The sequence below is a fragment of the Corythoichthys intestinalis genome, chromosome 16, assembly GCF_030265065.1.
Source record: "Corythoichthys intestinalis isolate RoL2023-P3 chromosome 16, ASM3026506v1, whole genome shotgun sequence".
NCBI lineage: Eukaryota > Metazoa > Chordata > Actinopteri > Syngnathiformes > Syngnathidae > Corythoichthys > Corythoichthys intestinalis.
This window is the reverse complement of record NC_080410.1, coordinates 20,684,776-20,708,791: the sequence shown is the minus strand read 5'-3', so window position 1 is coordinate 20,708,791 and position 24,016 is coordinate 20,684,776. Positions and strand designations below refer to the sequence as shown.

Genomic DNA, 24,016 nt, shown 5'->3' with positions numbered 1-24,016 from the left:
TGACAGGCGATATCATTCTGCTTTCACAGACAGCCTCGTCTCCCTCCCGCTGCTGCAAAAGCGAGGGAGAACTTCCGCGTCGTCTGTCCTAGTTCTATGGGCTCAAAGTCATGGCTCGTGCTTGCATTTCGATTTAGGACACGGTTAAACATTTTCCTTTAGAGGGAGAAGTGGGGGTTTGGGGTCGGGGGCGCACGGACTTTCTTTAGCATGATTTTGCTCACATATACAATGCTGCTGCAGTGCTGCTACCAGCCAACGCGGCATGCTTGCTGTCACGAAAATAAAAATAAATCGAAAGTTTAATTTCTAAATATGGAACGACCAACACATCATATTTACCTCTCGCTCTGTTGTATTTTTGTTTTTTATTATTAAGATGATCGTTTTGAATTTTTGCACTGGTATTAATAAATAAAATAATCCGGTCAGCTCCCCTGTCGTCCCCGCATCTCAGATCGTCAAATGCTGACGAGAAATAATTGTTTGCTTTTTATGATGTCGCCTTTCTACTCTCATTAGTCTGTTAAGAAAAATGTAGACATATTGCGACATCTCCCGTGTCCGCGCGCTTTGTTTTTGGGCGCTTGAGTAGCACATGATGGACGGATTGACATAATTTGTCAAACCAACCGACACCCTCTGACACGAAAAAAAAATAAAACACTCGGAAAAAATTGACATGTATACACAGTTTCATTGCAAATCAGTATTATGGTGATCATACTAAATATTCTTTTTTTTTTCTGTGCACATATGAGGTAAATATCGCTGCCATGAAGCTCCATATAGTGACAGTTCTCTGCCCACTTCACTGCCGTCACGCGACCACAGCTCAGCTTTTGCTTGCCTCGTAGCTACGCGTGTTTTAAATTACTGTAAATTTGATAGTATATAGTCATAGGTACAGTCCCGAGTCTGTTGAGAAAAGTAGAACACTAAACCATGCTCGCTAGATTTGTGTGGTGTTTTTGTCTGTTTGAGCAGCATTTGATAGGCTCCACGTTAACAAATATGTGACAAAGTCATTTCCTTTCATTTTATGACTCGTACACCGCATAGTCATTACTGGAAAGTCAAGTTAGCAGCAAGCTAGGTCAGGAACCGGAGGACCGAATCACTGAACGGGAAATGACAAAACTCAGTCTTTCCCCCCTGCCTGCACGCTGGCTGCTTATTGGCCCCACGTGGAAATGAGTGACAGACGCATTGATTCTGTTTCCGCTCCCTCCCCTGCCCGCGATGAAGCTGGCGTCTGATTGGTCGTGTGCGATGTCAGAAGACGCTGCCGCTTGCTCAACGCCCTCCCACGCAGCGAACAAGCGCCACCAACTTCATAGAACGAATCAGTGCAGATGGTGATTAGTTCGGTCTCGTTCACCCAAACAATTCGTTCAAAAAGAACGAATCGTTCGCGACCGATACAACACTAGCTCAGACGTTGTTTGAGCAGCAACCAGAGCGCATCGTGTCTCATTCATTCCAACTTCCACCTGTCACCAGGTTAGTAAACGGCTGGGAAAATTGAGCTATATCTGTTTCAAAGCTATGCCTGAAGACGCCTTATGTTTGTTGTAAAGTTTTTCAGTTTGGTTGACAACTTTTAAGGGCTAACGGACGCTAACTGTAATGGGCTAGCGGACGCTAACTCCATAAGCTTACGGGTAGCACAATACAGTATGTTGACCGGACATCGGCGCCATTGTGTGTGACGCAGTTAATTTTGAAACGTTAGTTAGCAACTGTAATCTACATATTGTTCATTTTTGGAGATGTTAGAGATATAATAAGAATAATATTGTTTAGTAAATTGCTCTATGTGTCTTAGTGGTTTTGTTAACCAAGAATGCTTATCATTTAACTTTGTTCATATCAGAAGACCTGTATTAAATACAGCCATGTATTAGACAATGTCTATTCTAATGCACAGAGGTGAACTATTATTTAACCAGTATTATACTGTGACCAAATGTAATTTTATAATTACAAAACAAGTTAATTGAATAACTATTTTTGGACAAGTGCTAATTTGTGTTGTTTAATATTGTATATAAGTGGTGTATGTGAGAAGAGGCACCAAAAGGGATTGTATTTTGAAACTATGTATGTGATGTGATGATGTATGAAAAGTGATAAAGAGACGTTGTTTGAGCAGCAACCAGAGCGCATCGTGTCTCATTCATTCCAACTTCCACCTGTCACCAGGTAAACATTTTTGTTACTGCGGTACACCTCGCTGGACCCGTAACACTTCTCTCCCAAGGAGTGGCCGTTCACCAAAGATGATGACAAGAGTTTAGCGCATATTATTCAGAGAGGTTAAAAAAGAACCCTAGAGTGTCAGCTAAAGACTTACAGAAATCACTGGCACAGTCCATTATCTCTGTGCACACATCAAATATATGTAAAATTATGGCCAAGAATGGTGTTTATTGGAGGACTCCACGGAGGAAGCCACTACTGTCTAAAAAAAAACATTGCTGCTCGTTTAATGTTTGCAAAAAGGCAATTGGGCAATCCACAGAAGTTTTGGCAAAATATTTTGTGGACTGACAAAACCAAAGTTGAATTGTTTGGGACTCGGGAGTAACACACAATGTCATGTGTGGAGGAAAAATGGAACATATATCCAACATCAACACCTCATCCCACCGTGAAGCATGGCGGAAGGAGCATCATGATTTGGGGCTGGCTTGCTGCCTCAGGGCCTGGACAATTTGCAGTATTAATGGAAGAATGAATTCAAAAGTTAATCAGGATGTTTTGCAGGAAAACCTGAGGCCGTCTGTCAGACAATTGAAGCAAAAAAGCTATAAAGAGGATGGATTACCAAACATGAACAGACAATTATCAATCTTGTTTTAACAATGGCGAAGAAATGCATTGCACTTGTATGGAAATCGAGCTTTGGACCTTCTACCAAACAGTGGATGAATCAGATGTTGTCAGTAATGCCTCTAGAACGCATGACATACATTTTGAAGGGCAAACAACAGACTTTTGAGGACATGTGGACACCTTTTATGAGTTATGTCAAAAAGAGGAACTACGATGAGGTCCACTGGATCAAATTGTGAACTGTGATTCTGTGTTTTGGAGGAGAAAAGGGGAAGAAGGAGGAGGGAAAAAAAGAGGTGAAGCTGGAGCTCAATAATGGTTGAGGAACAACTGTTTTCTTTTTTGTTGTTGTTGGGTTTTTTGTGTTCTGGTGTCTTTTTTGTTTGTTTGTTTGTTGTTTTTGATGGTGTGAATTATTTGTTGGAAAATCAATTAAAAAAATACAGTGGGGAAAAAAAGAGGATAGATGCTGCAACAAGACAATGATCCAAAACACAGAAGTAAATCAACTTCAGAACGGTTTCAGAATAACAAAATCCACATTCTGGAGTGGCCAAGTCAAAGTCCAGACTTGAACCCCATTGAGATGCTGTGGCATGACCTAAAGACAGCTTTGTCGAGAAGAATGGGCCAAGATTAGTCCTGATCGATGTGCCAGACTGATGTGCAGCTACAGGAAGCGTCTGGGGGATGGGGGGGGGTGCACAAAATATTAAATGTGATGTTTCACTTACTTATTTTTCTTCTGTCATTGTTTGCATACTATCCTTATTAAAATATGAAAACCTATAATGGGTGGTTTCAGTTAAAGCACTGTTTTGTCATCTGTGTGATTTTGACAAATATCAAATCACATTTGATGGTGATTTTATGCAGAAATGTGAGAAATTCCAAAATGTTGATACTTTTTCATACCACTGTATAAACAGTACATAACTACAGTAGGTAATTGTTTAGCTTGCATAGAAACACATTGTTAAAGCCCCAAAGCAGGCCTGTACGCCTTTTCCTTTTTTTTTCTCTCCCAGTCATCAGCACTCATTCCACACACCTGTCCTGCACACCTGGTCATTACCACAGCCTTCCTTCATAAACACCCACAGCCAGGGGTGAAAGTGGCTAGAATAACTTGCCGGAACTCCCCGACGTGAAGATTGCCACGGAGCCAGAAATGTTTTGGGTTTTTTTTTCCATTTTGGGGGGGTCAAACCTCTTAAACTACTGAAACGCAAAAACTGTTTTAGCACAGTTATTTCTATAACACATACAATAACTGATTTTCATTCAAAATTGTATTTTTTTCAATGGTTTGCAAAATAAAATTTAAGAAAAACAGCAATAACTTCCACCTCCTAATTTTTATTTTCCCTCATTTCCTCACATATTAAAAGCCAAATCTCAATTTTATCTACTTAAGAACATAGGATGTATATTAAAATTGAAGTTAATGTAAACATTTACTTTTTTTTTTTTTTTTTCAATAATAATAAACATATAAGTAACATACATTCAGAAAAATAAGTACAAATGACCTAGGCTATATTATGCAGAGTGAAATGGAATATATTTTAAAGATCATGCAAACACCGACTTTTTTAAATCATAAGGAAATGGATAAGTAGCCTAATATAAATGAAAAAATATAAGTCCAAAGTGCACATTGACAGCTAAGATGTTCTTAACCTCCCCATCAGAGCAAATAAAACTAAATAAGATAAATAAACCTCCTCAATTCTTTCGTTGCTCTTAAAGATTTGATCCATTTTATTTTGCATTGCCTTTTTTTTGTCGCAACAATTCAACAACCTTTTTTTTTTTTGCTGTTCCAGAAAACATGCACATTTGAACCATTCAGAGCTAACTATCTCTGCTGATCACATGTCAGTATGCCAGTCAATTGAATGGATAAATGAGTCCAGGCGTTTTGCTTTGCTGCGTGCATTCGCACATTGATGTCACTCATCATTGTCAGACTCAGATAACTGCAGCAACTGGGGAAACCTTCATCCCGTCCGTGGGATAAAATAATAAATATTGGAAACTGATTACGCTACACAAGCACTTTATTATGCTTTTTGTTAACACTTGTGTATGGAAATCTGATGTCTGATGTTGGTAGATTGTTTTCTTCTTGGAGATGAAATACATGTGTGGCAGCTTGGCATTTATTTTTTTATTTTTTTACATAGCGTTTTGACAGTTGCCGTCATATTTTCGGAATCAAAGCAGCGTGTACCGGAATCTTATACCGTAACTGCGTTCTAGCCCTGAATCTTATAGCGGAACTGCGTTCCTGACCTTTCTGGCCCACTTTCACCCCTGCCCACAGCCCTCTGTTCCATTGCGAGTTTGTTAGCCCTCACTACAACTTACGAGCGTTTCTAAATACCTTGTCTTCCCGGATTTTGATACACTTTTTTGACCTTGTGGATTTTTGCCTCTGGCCTGCTCCTCGTCCATGCCTCTCTGCCTTTTCTCCATGACCTGCAACCTGCTACAAGACCGGATCTAGACGCATCCTGCCTGGGCCTACGCCTTGCTCGCCCCCTCACCGCTCGAACAACCTTCCGGGCCTCGCCGAAAGTCAAGCCTTCTCCCTCTCAGGGACACTGTCAATAAAACCTGCTCTGAGCTCTGCATACTTGGGTCCGTTTGTTCTCTGAACCCTGTCACACATGACAGGATTTAAATGCTATTAGAGTGTATCAGAAAGTATCTAAGATGAATTTAGGTTACAATTGGATATCACATCTCTGACATAAATTTTCATTGAAACTATAACCCAGATTGTTTATTTATCCATCCATTTTCAACACTATCTATCCTGGTCTGGGTCGCAGACTGATGGAGCCTATCCCTGCTGACTTCGCGCAACAGGTGAGCTAAAGTGCTCGCCAGTCAGACACATATAGCGATGAACAACCACACCATCACTGAGTGGCAATTGATCCTGCGATGAAGAAGTCAGTTCAGTGTGAGCCACATTGCTCAGTCAAATGCATACCCCCATTACATAGTGACTCCCTTCTGCAGATGAGTGTTCAGGAATATATAGAATGCAAGCTTTTACATTTTGTCTATCAATACATGCAGCAAAGCTTGTATTAGCTTTAGCAGTGTACGTTATGAAACAGTCACATGCTCATTAAGTCTTAGCAACAGATAGTGTGCATAAGTACAAAAAAAGAGTATTTGGTCTCGGGTCAAGAGCGTTGTCCCTTTTCAGCTCAAAGGCTGCAACAACAAAGCAAGAGGAAAAAAATACCTATTAAAAGGTAAAAGAGTTACAGCATGTTATGGTAAGCGCGAAATAACGAGAAAAAGATTAGAGGCGGATGAAATGTAGGTATAGAGGATGGAGAGAAAGCTTTAAAGAGACAAAGTGATGAAATGAAACGGGAGAAAATGGAGGTTGGGGAGCACAGGCAGATGAAGAGAAAGATGGGGGAAAGATTTAAACATGTAATTAGAGGAGGAGGAAGCAAGCGAGGCTGCAATAAACAGCATCGAGAAACATGGCTATGGGGATGTATAGGCTGAAGGCAAACAGGATAAATGCACCACATTAAATCATTTTATATAGGTATATAGGATGTTTACAACCATGCAGATATACAACTAAGTGCACACATCAGCAAGACGTACTGTGTATCAAACTGTCATGGTTCATGGCCTAATGCATCATAGATAAACATGCCTTTTTATGAAAGTGGACAACCTGCAAAATGTCACTTTGGGGTTGTTTGATCATATCCAATTAATATATTTAACATTTCACTTCTAATGTACACTATCTATCTGTCTATCTGACTGTCTGTGTCCGTTCGTTCACCTATCCATTCATCTATTTATCTGTGTGAATTCTCTTAACTTCAAACTGTTCCTTCCTATCATTGTCTGTGAATACAGCATTACAGTTATTTGTTGTCTGTGGGCTGCTTGTAAACCTGCTGGCTTGCTGACAGTTCACACTCTATTTATAGATTATGAATCTACACTGCTAATACCGGACGTGTTCTCTTACTGAAACACATTTACAATACAGTCTCCTACACTCGTGATGAGCTTCGCTTAAAATGTCCAGGAGGTATAATTACTTTTCTCCTTGCATTGTATAGTTGTCAGCCAACCTTTTCCCAAGTGGCTCATTAAAGTTGTTGCTTCACATAGTTTGAACTGTGTAATATTTCATTCTGTTTGTAGTGCAGGGAAGTTTGTGATTTATTTTTCAGGTCAGAGCTGATGCGACAGGAGAAGAAGGTGACATTTTGTGCCTATATTTATTCAAATGGCCAAATTAGGATTAATAACACTGTAATAAGTGCAAAAAAATAATAATAATAATAACTGAATAATATATATGTGGTAAAAATCTGATATGGTTATCCAGAACGTATAGTACATTTTAGCAAAGTACAGTGATATTAATTCTGTACTGGCCTCTCTCTCACTCTCACTCTCACTCTCTCTCAGGCAGACTGACAGACATATATGCCTTATATGAATGCACAGGGATCTACAATATACATTTTCATATTTAAATCACTATCTCAATCAAATATGGCCTCAAAATAAGACAAAAATATATTAAGTAACATGACTTGTGATGTAAATTATTCGTATTGAGAAAACATTTTCATCTTTACCTTGCTTTGTTTCACCCAAATTGTTATTACACATACTGTAATTGAAGTCCAGAGATAAAATGATGCTTGATTTCAATGAAATTGGCTCCAGTTGAATGTTGAGCATTGTGTGTGCCAGCTGCCCTGCTGCATCAATGATGAGATGAGACTTGCCAACACTTGAGCCTCTTCATAAGAATTATTACAACACTACAACTCAATGCTTCCAACCTCTTGCTTCGCATGCACATGAAGGGGAACAGCTCGCTCTTCCCCAATGCTAACACTTGATTCCCTCCCCATCTCACCAATGTTCTCCCTCGACTTCCACTCCTAAATCACCCCTAATTGATGATCTCACCTGCCTTTCTGCGACTTTATCTCCTTCTCCTCATTGTGGGTGCTCCCCTTTAATCCAGCGTCCATTTATCTCCCTCTTGAAAGCTCTTACAGACTAATGCAAGAAGCTTAACATAATATGTCATTGAAGAAATAAAGCACTTGTTGATAACCAACAAGCATACCCCCTCCCCCACACACACACACATTTATGGTTGATAACATTGAAGTGAAAAAAAAAAAAAGAGCATTTTCTGCAAAGTTCTACTTTTTTGTGAAACAGTGGAAGGTTTAAACTCAAACACAATTCTGTGAAACTAGTTGACCTCTATATATATATTTTTTTTCTATATACCGCTACCATCAGAAAAACGCCATTAACTGTACAGGCAAGTTTAAAAGTTTTTAAATGAAGCATTAAAAATAAAACTAACTTCAATTTCTTGTACTTAGCCTAAAATATCTAAGGCAAGATAAATGATTAACGGTAGATAGAATTTGAGAAAAATTTAAAAACATTTTTTAAAATGCAGTACAGTGATCCCTCATTTTTTGCGGTTAATGGGGACCAGAACCCGCCGTGATAAGTTTTTTAAAGTGTTTTATTTATTTTGTGTGTTCAATGTACCGTAATTTTTGCACTATAAGGTGCACCTGACTATAAGCCGCACCCTTCAAATTTGGCAAGAAAATAGCATTTGTTCATAGCTATCTGGAAAATAATCTGCAGCTGTCCTCACTGTGTTATGGGATATTTACACCAAAAAATATTTACCGGTTAAACTTTATTTGATGAGGGATGGGAATCGAAATCCGATTCCAATTCGGAACCGGTTCCGAGTGTTTCGAGGCCTCGACATCACAATGAAAAAGCCTTAACGATCCCTTTAACGATTCCTAAAGACGCGTATTGCGTCGTGACGTGTCTTGTTGTCCAGACGCATCAAACTAGCATGGCGCCAAGAACCACTCACTCCAAAGTTTGACTACACTTCACCAGGAAAGAGCGTGAAAATGAAAGGTTACGACGGGTAAGCACGAGCATTGCAGCCATAAACATAACAATGACAGCACGTAGGTTCAAACGCTCGAAAGTGTGTCTTCACTTTACGAGGAAAAATTACAACAAAGCGACTTGCAGTCATTGCAAGGTGGAGATAACTGCATCGGGAGGGAATACGATTGCGCTGTCCTCACAGAGAGGCTAAAGCTCAGTCCTGGCTATACAGCTAGCTAAACTCCCAAATGACGATGCAGAAGGCGTTGGTATAATTTGCTGACTTTATTCAACCATCACTTGAAGAGTGAAACTAAGAATAGAAATGAAACAAATCAATTTCGTCCCCAATAACAAACAGGTTTGCATCAACGTAAATAAGCGATGATTAGCTGCTAATAACAGTAATAACAAATGGTTAGCATTCTTTCGCTAGCATTAGCACATCGTTCAAACCACTACACAACTGGATTTAAGTGTCCGATCGCGAGTGGAAACACAACAACAACAACACAAAAGATAATACATACAGGCGTTGCCTCTGTAGATATTAACATTAACAAAGAACGTAGGCTTGTAGAAGTGTTTCCCTCTCTCACTAACTCGCTCACTCGCTTGGATGCGGAATTTCTTCTTCGGGTGTAAGCGCGCTCTTCTTCACGTGAGCGCGTTCTTCTTCGCGTGAGGAAGTGCAAGGGCGCCCCCACTTGAGCATGTAAGCGCCACAAAAACTAAAAGGCATGCATTTCAATGTAATGGTAAATAATACACGTTAACCCAGCAGTCCCTAAACTGCGGCCTGCGGCCCGCGGCCCAAATACGGCCCGTCTCCACATTTGGTCTGGCCATTTTGAATTTTTTTTTTTTTTTCTCAATCGTGTTATTTATTTCCTGACCTTTTCCTTGAAGAATTCAGAGAGGGTTATTTGGTTATTATCTATTTAATTAATAGTGTTTTTATTATTAATTATTATTATTATTATTATATTATATTATATTATATTATATTATATTATATTATATTATATTATATTATTATTTTTATTTTATTTACTTTCATTCCTTGAAGAATCCAGAAAGGGTTATTTGATTGTGGCTTTCTGAAAAACAATATTTTTTTACATTTATGCACTTCTGTAATCGTCACACTTTTTCTGTTACAAACTGACCACGGCCCCTCATCAGAGAAGGGAAAAGTTATGTGGCCCTCACAGGAAAAAAGTTTGGGGACCCCTGCTTTAACACATATTGCCAAAGGCAGAACAACAATCTATCTGCCAATATATACCAATATTTTTTATTTCTATTAGATAAATCTTTCAGTAAAATGTTACACATTCTTGTGTATTTGCCACTTATTGCCACAGTTAACATTGAGGCTTTGGGCCTCTTTTGATCTCGTTGTGAGTTTGTAGGGTTGTGACTTCTGATTAAACAAACTCGATGCCAATCAAAACGTTTGTTCTTCTTTTTCCCCAAATTAGAATCGATAAGAGAATCGATAAAGAATTGAATCGTTAAGCAATATCGATAATGGAATCGGAATCGTAAAAATCTTATCAATTCCCATCCCTATATTTGATAGTGGCATCATACTGTCTTAAGACCAAATAAACCACCATGAAGCTTTGAACCAATTGGCTGCAAAGGTTCATTGCTTCAAGAAGCTTCATTTGGCCATCACTGCTATCTTGGGGAAGACGGTCAACCTCTGTTGCCACCTGCTGTCAAAACTGTTGTCATACAACATGCCTCGTAGCATGCTTTGGAGTGCTACAGATGTAAATAACAATCAAAATTCATGTTCTGTGCTAATTATTTCTTCAAGTTACTGTTCCAGTTGTTTCATTAATTGCTAATGATGGTATTTGGTAACACTTTTATAGTGGTGCCATAAGACTATCATTTGACAATCATAATTATAACATGACACTGTAAATTAATGAATGCTTTTAACAGATGTTATTTAAGATAAGAAGACCTTTATTGATCCCACCATGGGGAAAGTATCGGTGTTACAGCAGCAAAGATATAGGTAGCTCAGAGGATGGCGTGATGTGGCCGTTAATGTATAACATTAGCAGCAAACATTCGAAAACACACTAATAGTCTGTACATAGTACAGAGGGAAAAAATAGGTGGCAGTGCAGCAGTGCAAATATAAAGTACAGAATTGGAAGCAAATTAAAATACAGTAGTGAGGAATTTTGGATATTGCACAGTATAATCACAAGTGCAGAATGGCACATTTACTGTTATCCGGCAAATTATCTCACTTTTGAATGGATGTAAAAGATCCAAGCTGGACATAAATGGAGTTAGGGACATAATTTGCCGGATGATACTTCATGACATCTGTCATAATCACTCAGTAATGCCCATGATAGTGTCATGTCATAAGTATGATGGTCATATGACAGTCTTGTGATGCAGCTGTCAAATGAGGTGGTAGCTATGAACCCAAATAAATAAAAAAACAAGATGCACAGGACTATAAGCTGCAGGACTGAAAATAAAAGAAAAAAGTAGCGTCTTATAGTCCGAAAATTACGGTATTTATTCAGATTTAGCAGTGGAAAGAGATATTTATAAGACTTGTTTTTAATTTTCAAAAGACTTGTATTTTAATTAGGGCTGTCAAACGATTAAAAATTTTAATCGAGTTAATTACAGCTTAAAAATTAATTAATCGTAATTAATCGCAATTTATCGCAATTCAAACCATCTCTAAAATATGCCATATTTTTCTGTAAATTATTGTTGGAATGGAAAGATAAGACACACGACGGATATATACATACAACATACTGTACATAAGTACTGTATTTGTTTATTGTCACAATAAATCCACAAATGGCATTAACATTCTTTCTGTTCAAGTGATCCACGGATAGAAAGACTTGTAGTTCTTAAACGATAAATGTTATAGTTACAAGTTATAGTAATTTTATATTAAAACCCTTCTTCATGTTTTTGTTTTAATAAAATTTGTAAAATTTTCAATCAAAAGTAGAGTTAATATAATAATAAGAAGAATAAAAATAACAATAATAAAAATAGAGTGACCAAAGTTTTACGTGTATTTTGCATAGCTATTTTGATATGGAATGCCAGTTCATTTTGCATTGTTGTTTAACTGTGTGTCAGAATAGGGCCTCATTACTATAGACTGAAGTGCTTTTGGAGAGATAGGAATATTATTTTTGTTGTGCTTTCACTAAACGATACTTACATTGGGGAGAGCAAGTATTTGATGGGTTTTCCCATTGGCAGTGTATCAAAATACTTGTACTCAAATACTTGTTCTCCCCACTGTATGTTTGTTGTGAAGGAGTTGCCAATAAACGGCGCGGTCCAAAGAACGCCTGTGTCCACTCGCCTTTATTGTATAACATATATCTGTACATATCTTACCCAAAATACAAAAAGAGACACATAATTGCCACTAAAAGAAAGAAAACTTACCGAAATATGTGTGGAGCACAAATAGCAATTTGCATTGCATTGTGAATACAGCATAAACGTCTCACAACTACTAATTCTCCCATGTTTTGAAGAAATAACATGAGTATGGAACGGCGCTGCCCCCAAGCGGCCGGTGGCATTCTCTTCACTCTTAATGTCCATAAACGGCCTCATTGTAATCTGTTTGAGGCAATATGCGAGATGGTCATTCACCCAAGCGCCAGCAGAGGGCGGCAAAACTACATAACAACAAGTGAGCTTTTCGTTGTACAGTCATTTAAATCTGCCTGAGCGGGACATCTGCGTTAATTGCGTCAAATATTTTAATGTGATTAATTAAAAAAATTAATTAACGGGCGTTAACGCGATAATTTTGACAGCCCTAATTTTAATAAATGTTTTTTAAGCACTTCAAATGTAATAATTATGTTACTATTACTATGTTATTATACGTAAGTTTTAAACATGTAACTGTCCCACCAAATAATTTTTAAACAAGAATAAAGCAGAAAAATGCTTGGCTTTTTTAAACGCTTCAACGAGTGAGTCCACTCAAATCCGCTCAGCGGCTCACTTACACACAATGAGTTGCCGCAACAACTGTTTAGCAAGTTAAACGATGATTGACACATGAGGCGCTTTGATCTTGCCAAAGAACCAAACTTTAGGCATTAAACATCTGTCAATCATCGCAACTCCAGTGCACTCACTGCCTGACCAAAAAAGAGCAGGGAGAGGGAGGGACGTGAAGTGAGACTATGCGATCAGCTCTTAACAGCTTATCTGTAGTTATTTTAATTGAAAAAAAATATGTGAAGTACTGAGGGCAAAAAGTTTGAAGCACAAAGTCGCGAGGGATCACTGTATTGTCATATTCGGGTTTACTATTCATATTCTGTGAAAAGTGTGTTCTAGCGGTGTTTTGTTTGGGATCAGCTACTCGCGCTTTGTCGCAAATATAGCGCAACATTATACTATGGCGTACCACTTAAAAAAAAAAAAAACATCGAGGGCTTCTTCATTATTATTTTTTTGTCTTTCATTAGTGAGCGTCGCTTGATGGTCAAACAAAGAGAATACATAAGGAAGACAATTTGCATCCTCATTGCACATTTACAGATTGAGTGTAGAGATGAATTATAGCACAAGAGCAGTGGTAGGATTGATGGAAAGAACGGATGGACAGCCGATGAGGATGTGGAACTGTCGCATGGATAAGGAGAAATTGCAAGAATTGGGTTGTGGGCAGAGAAGATGAAAAGTCACGGCTAACAATAACAGAACTGTAGAAATTGTACAAATTTTTTTTTTTTTTTTTTTTTTTTTTTTTTTTTAAACCTGTCCTGTTCAGCTGTTTGACACAGAGAATGGAAGTCTAAGTGCCCGGATTCTGAACAGTTTTAATGTTTCACATGGAGAGTCTGACATACTCCCATTGTGATCCTTCAAAATACATTTTTATTATGACAAAGCAGCGAACAGGAAGGGATTATGGGGGGACAGAAGAAAAGAAATACAAGAGAAGAAAGAAAAGAAGCACATACACAAACAACAACAAGAAATACATTGAACATCTAAACTAGTTACTAGTTACAGCGAGATGTATTTCCGGTTTACACCATGTGGGGGCCAATTGGCCAGTGAAAGAGGAGAATGGGGGTGGGGGTGTCTATAAGACTATAAGCTAAGTGATTGAAAGGGTTAGAGTGTACACAAATCAGTTCTGTGATCTAGAACCCAGTAATCGTGTGAATCTCTTATGAGTGTAAGCCCGTTGGCAACCAACCCTACGCCGCCGCATCGCCAATCCCGGCACCGGAACCCCCGACCCGAGCATGCCCTACCACATCCAGCAGCACGCAAGCCCCACCGGGCGCGCGACAGCCACGCAGACGGGTGGAGAAACCGCGCGGGCGCCAACCCAGGGCCACGGCCCCCACCCAGCCAGCCCTGGGAGAGAGGGCGGGCGGGGGGGTAGGCGGGCCATGCACAGCCCATCCCTCCTCCAGCCGCCCAGCAAAGGAGCCACCGTCCCCCCCCCCGGGACCCAGGGTGGTCCTCTGGGCCACCCGCGCGCCCATCAACCGGGCTTCAGGGATGGCAGGAGGGGACGCATCACCAACCCCACACCTACACCCACACCCGCCCGCCCACCCGGGCCACGAGCCACAGCCACAGCCCCCCAACCGGCACGGCTCGCCACGGGACCCCCAGCGGCCCACCAAGCCCCAGGCAAGGCAGGGTCCCCCGCCGGTGCAGGCGACACCCCGCTGATACACCGGCGCCCAGCCAGCGACCCGCGATGGAGCGCAGGGCAGATGCCCAGCCAGAGAAGAGAGGGGAAGGCGGAGGCAGGAGAACGCCCAGGAACTGCCACGGGGCGATGCAAGATCGGAGACCCGACCCCCCAACCCACTCCCGCGGCCGGCAGCCGAGGCAGAGGGGAGGCCACACCCCGGGAGCCACGCCATATAAAAAAAGTGTGGGACCCACCTACCACCCTATTACTGTGGCTGCCAGGTTCCCGACTGGCAGCCATCACCCAGCACCGTGATGGGGGTGTGAGGGGAGGGTAGTGCAATGTATGCATTAAAATAGGAGAGCTTGGCTTGGGGCAGTGGGACCGCAGCATGGAGTTTCTGTCCAGCCGCCTGTCCCATTGTACAAAATTAATCCATTGAAACAATCTAATTCCTGATATTTTTGCGTGGGCAAATGACATTTCTTCATTTCTTGGATTATACATTCACGAAAGCTCATGAGCATATGGTCTGTGATGGCACCGAAGCTTGGTAAAACAATGTGGAAACTGAGATAACAATAGTAACACGTATTGGCAACAGTAATGTTAATGATTGCTGCCGCTTGGTTGCTTATTTTAGCCAATTATAACTTGATTGCATGCAAACAAAAACATATGAAATCATCAAAGACCACTGAAATATTTGGGAACATGAAATGCATGTTCGAGTTCGTTCTTCACTTTGCCCCCATTTGCTAACATTTGACTGCCTATTTGTATATTAGCCTGTCACTACACAACTAGAATAAAATATGGCTAATCTAAGCTGTCAAGAACCCAGCACTGAAAGTCCGAAGTAAACACCACTTCTGCAAAGAAAGGAATACGTAATTACATTTGGTTACGGACGCACACGCACATCCTAGCATGTGGCTGCAGTCAACTAGACTGCACGCTGCTCTCTCACCGTTTGTCTTAAGAATTTATTTACTCTGTATTCATGTTGCACATGTATGTTTATGATTTAAGTTGCTTATTTATCTAGATAGATATTTTGCCTATGAGGTTTATCGTTTTTAAGTTGGGAGAGGTAGCATTTCACCTCTATGTCTGCTTCTGGATACAATAAAAAAAAAAAAATAAAATAAAACATTTCATTAAAAAAAAACAACAAAAAAACCAGATCTATTGCCAGCTGTGGTAGTGCAAATTCAGAAATTTGAACTCCCGCCACCATCCATAAATCGTTCACTAACTCAGTCACTGTCAGTGAGAGAATTGCCTTGGGTATTCAGAGTTTTCCTTGGGGACTGGGTTTTGTGATAGGTCCATTAGACCAGCTTTGAGCAATTAAGTCTAAAGGTTGGCGAGGTCTGCTAAATTAACAGAGAAGCAACCAATGTATCAAGAATCTAAAACAACTAATCACATTTCGATATCTTATCTACACTGGTTTAGAAAGAAGAGATGCAAGACACGTGGAAGTCCTAACAGCGGAATGTTGTACAAAGCAAAGAGCTAACGAAATCTAAGCCACACAAGTTGATTAAGTCATAAACCATGTTATTATAATGGAAGATGCTTGTCAGTGCTCCTTCTAATGTGCACAGGTCCACAGTGCAAGTCTGAACACAATCTTGTACTATAAAATATGAATGAAAACCATGTATGCAGCATATACAATTTACATGTTTATACTCATAAATTCTTTACGTTATCGGACTGCATAATGTTCACATCGAAGTTCAGTTCCGCCCTTGAGCAAGTACAAGATATCTCCAACAGAGTCACAAGCAACTTTCCAACCAGTCATAAACAACATAAAGCACTTAAGCCTTTGAGGGTAAAATATATATATCAATACACAGTATGGAAGCATTTATTCTCAGACGCAGCTACATTTCATTTCAACCTAATTAAAAAAATATATAGAGGTAATTTCAATACAATGTTACTGTTCTCCAACATTGTCTTTTCATAGCAACTGGCTGTTGTGATCTCCCGTATTGGCCCGAATATAAGACGGTGTTTTTTGCATTGAAATAAGATTGAAAAAGAGGGGGTCGTCTTATATTCACGGTCTAGACATTATACCCATTCACGACGCTAGATGAGGCCAGATATCATTGAAGCGATGTTCTGTTATGACAGATCTCAGCTACTCTCCCCATTCACGACGCTAGATGGCGCCAGCTATCATTGAAGCGATGTTCTGTCATGACAGATCTCAGCTACTAGTTTAACCAGTTTGCATTATTTTATTGCAATGTTTTTCCTTATTCAGATTTGTTTCAAGACTACAGTTACAGTTAGACTTCACTTTGATGGTTAAAGCAGTTATTGCAATTTTGTTGTTTTACCACAATGGATTCTTCTATTTACATTTCAAAAACCAGAAGCCATTCATTTACGAATGTGATTGCACTTTGGTTTACATATTTAAATGTTCAGATATTAAGATTTAAATGAGGCAAAATAACATGCTTTTTCTCTCAAATATATTGTTATAATCATTTGTTTCAGATGTACTGTAATTGTTTGCTGTATAAAAATTAATTTGGTGTTCAAAAAGTCTTTTTTCAAACTTGAGTCTTGAAAAAGAGGGGGGTCGTCTTATAATCAGGGCAGTCTTATTTTCAGGCCAATACGGTACTTTTATTTTAAGTACAAATAACTACTATACTAGTCCCTCTTTTAGCATATTATATAGCAAAATTAGCATATTGTGATAAAGTTAATTATTTTCTGTAATGTACTGATAAACATTAGACATTCATATATTTTAGATTCATTACACACAACTGAAGTAGTTCAAGCCTTTTTATTGATGATTTTGGCAAGAAAGTCAATAAAAACCAAAAATCCCTATCTGAAAAAATTAGCATTTTTCATCCGACCAATACAAAAAAGTGTTTTTTAATACAAAAAAAAAAGTCAACCTTCAATAATTATATCAGCTATGCACTCAATACTTGGTAGGGAATCCTTTTGCAGAAATGACTGCTTCAATGCGGCGTGGTATGGAGGCAATGAGCCTGTGGCACTGCTGAGGTGTTATGGAGGCCAAGGATGCTTCGATAGCGGCCTAAAGCTCATCCACAGTGTTGGGTCTGGTGCCTCTCAACTTCCTCTTCACAATATCCCACAGATTCTCTATGGGGTTCAGGTCAGGAGAGTTGGCAGGCCAATTGAGCACAGTAATGCCATGGTCAGTAAACCATTTACCAGTGGTTATGGCACTGTGAGCAGGTGCCAGGTCGTGCTGGAAAATGAAATCTTCATCTCCATAATGCTTTTCAGCAGATGGAAGCATGAAGTGCTCCAAAATCTCCTGGTAGCTAGCTGCATTGACCCTGCCCTTGATAAAACACAGTAGACCAACACCAGCAGCTGACATGGCACCCCAGACCATCACTGACTGCGGGTATTTGACACTCGACTTCAGGCATTTTGGCATTTCCTTCTCCCCAGTTTTCCACCAAACTCTGGCACCTTGATTTCCGAATGACATGCAAAATTTACTTTCAACTGAAAAAAGTACTTTGGACCACTGAGCAACTGTCCAGTGCTGCTTCTCTGTAGCCCAGGTCAGGCGCTTCTGCCGCTGTTTCACACACGTCTGTGCGCGGTGGCTCTGGACTCTTCTACTCCAGACTCAGTCCACTGTTTCTGCAGGTCCCCCAAGGTTTGGAATCGGCCCTTCTCCACAATCTTTCTCAGGGTGTGGTCTCCTCTTCTGGTTGTGCAGCGTTTCCTTCCACACTTTTTCCTTCCCACAGACTTCCCACTGAAGTGCCTTGATACATCACTCTGGGGACAGCCTATTCGCTCAGATATTTCTTTCTGTGTCTTAGTCTCTTGCTTGAGGGCGTCAGTGATGGCCTTCTGGACAGCAGTCAGGTCTGCAGTCTTGCCCATGATTGCGGTTTTGAGTAATGAACCAGGCTGGGAGTTTCTAAAAGCCTCAGGAATTTTTGGCAGGGGTTTTGAGTTGATTCGATGATTCAGATGATTAGGTTAGTAGCTTATTTAGAGTACGTTTTCATGATGTACTAATTAGAGATTTTTGTTTTTTCTGGACTTTTTTGCCAAAATCATCAATATTAAAACAATAGAAGGCTTGAACTACTTCAGTTGTGTGTAATGAATCTAAAATATATGAAAGTCTAATGTTTATCAGTACAATGCAGAAAATAATGAACTCTATTACAATATGCTAATTTTTTAGAAGGACTATGATACCAGCTATATATCGTATACCATATTTTACACATCTCCAATACTTTAAGTGCAAAAATGTAGTCCAGCGGCTCATGCTTTGCTTCTATCGCTTTGCTGTGATTGCACACAGGAACAGAGTTTATAAATGTATTTGCCCATTAATTGGGGGAACGGTCCACCGGGTGACACAATGGTCAATGGTTTGATTTGGACTTCGACGCAGCAAGTGTTTTTGGGCAAGACACTGAATGTTAAATTGCTCCCAGTGGGCATGGCAGCCAGCAGCTCCACTCCGTAGTGTATGTGAAAGTGTAAAACGCATGGGGTACTGTAATGATCAGTGTTATTAATAACGGCGTTAGAGTATCAGGGCGTTACTAACGGCTTTATTTTTTTGACGCAAGAAAAAGTCTTTGAGAGACACGACTCAAGGAGACGAGAGAGCAGAGCGAGAGTGGGGAGGAGGGAAGGGAGTTGTGACGCCATTGCAAACGCGATGCTAGGTGGCTCCAATAACACCTGACTGTAGCCAATAGCCTACAAACTACGCCCAAATGATGCTAAGGTAGATATCATATGTATAAATAACTAGATGTGAAATGACAGACACGGCGGAGTTAGCACATGTATAGAGAACTAGATGCAAATTGATCGACTCACCGGCGTTAGTAAACAGCCGCCATCTTAAAGCAGCAGACTTCTCAGGAAGGCTCTGTTGTAGAGAGCCTTCCTAGCAAATCTAAGTAACTTTTTATCTAAAATACTCCTAAATCGGCAAAATCTTGACTTGAAATGGTGAAACAGTGTTAAAACTTTCACATGTCGAAAGTAGACAGAAGGGAACTAAATAAAATGTATTATTATAATGCAATAATGGGAGCAATTTTAACAACTTTAACGGTTGATTCGCAACATTAAATGACTTCAAAACATAGCAAAAGTTACTATGTTTTTTTTGGGGGGGCGGGGGGGGGGACATGGAAGGTAACACCAGTTACCTAATTGCTAATAACTAATTACTCTTATTTTCAGGTAACTGAGTTACTAACTCAATTACTTTTTGGGAGAAGTAATTTGTCACTGTAATTAATTACTTTTTTTTTTTAAGTAAGATTAACAACACTGGTAATGATGTAAGTAAAAGCGCTCTCCATATCAATATGTTCAACAGTGTTAAATGTTTGAGTTTTAAATCTACCACTACTGCTAGTCAGTAAAATGAAAGCAAAAATGGTAATGTGGACTCCCTGATTAGTTTTTCCTTAGCGTGCCTTAAAATGTCAGTTATTAATGATCTGGATTTTTTTATTTTTAGATACAACAATAGACCATATGATTAATTACGGTCGTCTGATTTTCAAAGTGACATTGGACTTAAGTAGCTGATTAGACTGAGGTTTGAATACGTGAAAAAGATATGTGGGTTATTCTGCTATCCATTTTTGTTGATATTATTGCGAGGTTAGACATGTAATCAGCAGGCAGTATTTTGTTTATTGTTGTTGGATTACAATCATTGTATATTTCTTAAAACATCCTCAATACAAACTATAGTATACATTGTACATTGTGGTATGAAAAGGTATCTGAACCTTTTGGAATTTTTCACATTTCTGCATAAAATCACCATCAAATGTGAACTGATCTTTGTCAAAATCACACAGATGTAAAAACTGTCTGCTTCAACTAAAACCATTTATAGGTTTTCATATTTTATTGAGGACAGCATGCAACCAATGACAGAAGGTGGAAAAATAAGTACGTGAACCCTCTGCCTAAGGAGATTAAAAGAGCAATTGAAACAATTTTTTACCAAACAATTTATGTCAGGTGTGTGCCCAATCACTGATGAGTGGTTTAACGCTGCCCTGCCAACTATAAAACACACACCTGGTAGGAAGCATTGTCTGATGTGCATCATTGCTCGGTCAAAAGAGCTGTCTGATGACCTGCGACCAAGGATTGTTGATTTTTATAAAGCTGGGAAAGGATACAAAACCATCGCTAAAAGTTTGGATGTTCTTAAATCGACAGGGGGAATATGTCTACAAATGGAGAGAGTTTGAGAGGAGTCTGGCTGCAGCCCACCTCTCTCAGTACCCTGCGCCGCTCTTCTCAGTACCCATCCCGCAGACAGGAAATGATGCAATACCGCCGCTCACAGTCCCCTCAGACCGGAAATCTCGTCAACCCTTGCGACGAAAACAAGTTACGTTATTTCACCTCTCGCGAAGAAAACACGGTAAGTGGCCGCACTGAAAAAAAGTTTTTAAAAGCGTATGCATGTTTAAAAATGTTAAATAGTTAAACAACACTTGCGGTGAAAATATGAAGTGTTTATTCTGAGTTGAAAAGACCGTACTTATATCTAGTATTCTTAATGTAATTTAAATAATGTATTCCTTTACTAACTGCATGTGACTTTGCTCTACTTATATTGTTTAATACGTACTGATGAATTCAGCAGCGAATTGGCTAATGCTGCTAATGCTTTTTACATTTTTTTTTCACAATGAACAGTCTTCTTTGTGTAGTTTTCATTATATTGCACTCTTATTTTTCATTATGTACATGCCTGCAATTCGCAGCTCGCTGTTTTTGTTGTTGTATGGTGTTGTTGTTTTGCCTTCATTTGTTTTGTCTGGTCCTTTGTCGTTTGAATGTTGTCACATGATCCAAATAGGACAAGGTTGTAATTTTTTCTTGATATTGTTACTCTGCTTAGCTATATATTTTTTCATTATTTTGTTTTTTTTTTACTAGCTCCAAGATCACCACCCCATTGGGAAGAAACTAAATCACGACCCCCAAATGGTAGTCTTCCCATGCAGATACAGGGATGTCACACAGATCCAAATGGAAGTAAGTAGCATAAGTAGTAATGTACTTTAGATTTTGGACTGTGCTTAACACTTCTTTTTTGATAGACATCGAACACAGTAAAACCCACGTGGCAGACAGGACCAGTGGTGACAATATAAGACCATGCCGAGCTTCATGGACGGTTCAAACTCATCCTGCCCAGGAACGGCTGGTATGTTTTTATGTCTGAGACAAATGTTGTGCTCAGTGGAAATCTGGATAGGCTTATTATTCCTTATATTAGTTAACAATTGGACATAATTGATTATTTACTCTTTGTTTATTTAACCAATCAACATTCTCATTAGCTTATGCAAATCTTGAATATAAAGAGGCCAGAAAGGTGTTGATTGTCTAAAAAAAGAAAGTTTGATTGACACGTGCTGACTTTTGGAACGTTGGCCTGAACAATGAAATGGAATCAACTGTGAATTTTGAGGATTTAGTTTCTCTAAAGAACATAATGTCACTTGTACAATTAAGTAAAATGTAACTTTTTGTGTTTGTTTTTTGCAGATATGAAATGCATATTTATAACTTGTCTAACAAGTAGCTCATTCAAAGGTATAAAAAAGTATTTTTTGGCGTGTGTAGGGTATTTTAACTATGTAGCCTACAGAATGCTTGTATGGGCTCATGTAGGTGTCTGCGTACGTTTGTATTTATATAACATATGTCCGTGTGTATAGATTATGTATTTTTCAGGGAAGGACCATATTTGTGGCTGACCCCTATGTTGTTGCAACATGGTGAAAGCCTACAGGATGTGACCCACACATGCATTTGCCTGTAAGGCTGATTAGTAACAACTACAACTTGGAGCATTGGTTCATTTTCAAAGAACAGTCAAATCATAACAAATTAAATGACCCAAATTCCAATTATTTGTGGGAAGAAAAACAGATCCAATCATGAGATCAGGGAACTATTGTTATCTCTAATGAAATTCAGTATCCATTCATATTGGCATGGCGTTTCCATGATGATCCAGAATAGCCTTGTTTGGTTTTGAAGGTATGTTCCAGTCGATCCTTTTATGTTGCCCCTTCAATTAAAGCAGAATTGCACTCCCGATGATTCATCCAATCATTTGAAGCAAAATTCTAAAATTGCGAATGTTTTGTTTCAAGGACGTTGGCCCGGTCTCAACATTGGTAGGGACGAATATAATGCAAATAAGGTTGCTGAAAAGTTGGTGGGGACAACTTTAGCATCCTGAAAAGTTGGTCGTGTTATGTCCCTACCGTCCCTATGCAAACCTACGCCCTTGTTTTGTTTGCATGAATCATTTAAACCTGACTGGTTGGTGTTCTTATGCATGGAAACACGTTTGTAATTGTTTAACTACTGTATTTAATATGAACCTATATTTTCAATTGCAGAAAACGTTGACAGTCAATCAACAGGGGGACATGGAAAGAGAGGATTGGAAGTGAAATAGAGGTATTTGTAAAAGTGTGTATATTCATTGATTCAAAACTTGAAGGAAGTGACTCGGTTAAATTCTTACGTTAGGGTTTTCCGGGACAGCCATAGGGGAAGGACTGTGGCATCTTCATGTTGATGGTAGGTGAGTTTAACTGTCCAATTTTGTCCTCTGTGATATTTGTATTCATTTATCCATTTGTAGTATGCTCTTTGCACTGTTCTGGATGCTCTCTTTGAGTTTAACCATTGTAAAATGAAGTTCACCGAATCATTCAAATTGGGCTACAAAATATCCTTGTTGTTATTCTTTATTTACACTTGTTTTTAATTTTTGTTAGACTGATATGCCAACTCTGAGGAAGTGGTGGTGTATATTGCTAGCGGACAATTTCAAACTTGGGTGCATGGTAAGTCTTTGAAACTGTTGATATGGCATTCATAGGAAAGTAGGTGCACAGCACCTTAATTCTTTGTTGGAAAATGTGGAATACTTATTTTTGTATTTTTTCAACTTATGTGAGCCACAGGAAAGAGTTTGCCCATTGGACAGATGAGGCAAAAGCATTACTGCAGGGTGAAGTGCCACCAGTCTATCAGTTACAGAAGAGAAATTTGAATATAATTGGTGAGGTCAGCTTTTAAAGACTTTTTAGTGTCCATTACTCTGACGCACTTTTGAACATGCCCCCCTTTATTCACTGATTTATTTTTAGGAAGAGGTGCAACCACAGCTCCTTCAAGTTAGTGGTGGCCCACTCCAAAAAGATTTGGCGGGAAAAAATGGTAAGATTGTTTATATACCTAGTTTAATGCAATGCCTGAAAAGAAAAATCAAGTATAAAATTAACAAAGCATCATTTTTATTTTACTTATGTAATATTCAAATAGCTCTTTTCTTTCTCTTTTCCAATGAACAGTTTTGGTAAAAGGATTGTGCAAGACAGCACAAAAGCCTCGGACAGGGCTAGGGGGGGGGGAAATCAATGCAGTAGGAGTTCC

The 24,016-nt window shown here is 39.3% G+C and overlaps 1 protein-coding gene and 1 long non-coding RNA gene across 9 annotated transcripts in view; one reads left to right on the top strand and one right to left on the bottom strand.

Moving 5' to 3' along the window:
• The window catches only part of LOC130904772 (protein phosphatase 1 regulatory subunit 29), a 137,834-nt gene that overhangs the window by 40,817 nt on the left and 73,001 nt on the right, over window positions 1–24,016 (bottom strand). The window lies entirely within an intron of this gene.
• On the top strand, window positions 20,903–23,792 carry LOC130904774 (uncharacterized). Of its 2 annotated transcripts, none has more exons than XR_009060901.1 (8): window positions 20,903–20,969; window positions 21,491–21,589; window positions 21,655–21,761; window positions 22,972–23,032; window positions 23,105–23,155; window positions 23,356–23,424; window positions 23,539–23,642; window positions 23,731–23,792. It is a non-coding gene; the product is annotated as an uncharacterized LOC130904774 (long non-coding RNA). The 2 variants fall into 2 exon arrangements; XR_009060902.1 differs by having other exon boundaries at window positions 20,918–21,416.